The following is a 2173-nucleotide window of genomic DNA, read 5'->3' on the forward strand; positions in this document are numbered from 1 at the left end:
CCCACAGATGGAGAGTGGTCGCCCTGGGACTTGAACCCAGAACCAATCCCTCACTCAGAGGCCACCATTCTCATCTTAAAATGAAGGAGCCAGGCTCTAGCGCTTCCTTCTTGTCATGGCTCCTTTGTAAGCCTAACTACTGGTGTGACCAGCTGTCTTGACCCCCAGACTCTGAGACGACTTGCTAGGGATCTCAGGGCTCACAGTGCCTGGTGGTGGTGGCTGTTAGCTGCCGGCGAGTCAGCGCTGACTCACAGTGCTCTGTGTATAATAGCATGGGATACCGCCGTCCGTCCGAGGCCTCCCTCACAAGTGCTGTGTTTGAGCCCATTTGCTGCAGGCTCGAGTCAGTCATCCTCCTCTGGAGTCTAACTCTGTTGCTCTGACCATCTGCTTTCCCAAGCATGATGCCTCTCCCTAGGGAATGACTGCTCCTAAGTTTGTGAGCTGTACATCCTGGGAAACAGATCTGCTCATCCTTCGGGAAGCCCACGGTACTTGCAGCAGTCTTCGTCAACACGGCAATTCAAATGCACCCTTTTCCTCGGGTCTTCCTGCTGCACGGTCCAGGGTTCACACGCCTGTCAGGCAACTGGAAACACGGTGGCCGGGTCAGGCACACCTTGGTCTTCACGATGACATCTTAGCTGGTAACACATTAAATAGGCCTTTCTCGTTCCTCCGCTTCACTGATGTTCTTCTGTAGAGAACCCAATCTAAGGCAGCCGTAGTCTTCGGTCTTCATCAGTAAGGGCGTCAGGTCCTCTTAGCGTTCAGCGAGCAAGGTTGAGTCACCTGGTATCATGGATTGTTAGTAAATCTTTCTCCAACCCTGATGCATGTTCTTCTTCAAATAGTTCAGTTTCTCAGACTACTTGGTCATCATATAAATGGACTAGGTACAGTGAAAGGATACAACTCTTACACACCCCTTTCCTAATTTTAAACCAGGCGGGAGCCCCTTGTTCTCTTTGAACAAGTGTTTCTGGGTCTATGTATAGGTTCTGCATGAGACAATTAGGTATTCTGAAATTCCCATTCTTTACTAAGTTCTAGTGTGTTCTAACCCACAGCTGAATGTTTCTGCATAGTCAATAAATCACAAGTAAACATCTTTCTGGCACTCTGCCTTCAACCAAGATGCATCCGACATCAGCGATGTTATGTTATAGTCCGCATTCTCCTCTGAATCCAGCTTGCATTTCCTGGCAGCCCCTGTTGATGTGCTACAGTGGTGGAAGCAGTGTCTTCAGAAACATGTCACTCATGTGCCATAGGAACACTAGTGTTTGTTAATTTCCACATCATATTGGGTCACCGTTTTTTAGAATGGGTACAGAGCGGATCTCTTCCGTTACGTGGCCCCGGTAGACATCTTCCAGATTTCTTGGCATAGACAAGTGGGTGCCTTCAGTGCAGCATCTGTTTGCTGAACACTTCAATTAGCATTCCACCAACTTCTGGAGTCTTGGTTTTTGCTAATGCCTTTAATGCAACGTGGACGTTTTCTTTCCATATCGGTGTTTGATCTACCTCTGGACTTGGTTGAACAGTGACCAATTCTCTTTGATAGCACAGCTCCGTGCCTGCCTTCTATCTTCTTCATCGACATTTTTCATTGTGAGTTGGGGGGAGAGCTACAAAGCAGATGAGCTGTGTTACGTTTGATGCTTCCTCCATAGTTTGTTTCACCGTATTCCTCATGATTCCTTCAATGTAGCATCACCCATTCTACCGCCTCCCTGTGTTTCCTGTGTCCATCCCTCCTTTCCTAACCTTTCTGAATTTTGTCCATGTGTAAGTGCTGTCTCCCTGATCTGGAATGTTCCATTACCCTAAGGTGTGTGTGTGAGCTAAGTTTTTGGGTCTGTTTGGCCAGGCCAGGTTTCTCAGTGGTTTGACAGGTACAAGCTATCATTTCCTGTAATGAGAACTCCTTGAAGCTGTGGCCTGCTTCCACTATAAGTTGACCCTGTGGGAAAACTGGCTTGGCTTATGGCTGCATCCAACCTGTCCACCCTCTGGGTCTTTGGATTTGAGTCAGCACCCTGTCAATCCTGCGAGTTGTCAGTAGCCTGCTCTACTACATGCTGGCCTTGTATTAATTCCCCTCCGCCACCGTAAGCCTGACCTGGACCTTGACTTCATTCACCTCTGCAGCCAGACGTCTGTC

Source organism: Echinops telfairi, unplaced genomic scaffold (assembly GCF_000313985.2).
Source record: "Echinops telfairi isolate 266 unplaced genomic scaffold, ASM31398v2 ScPeMD7_70;HRSCAF=299, whole genome shotgun sequence".
Taxonomy (NCBI): Eukaryota; Metazoa; Chordata; class Mammalia; order Afrosoricida; family Tenrecidae; genus Echinops; species Echinops telfairi.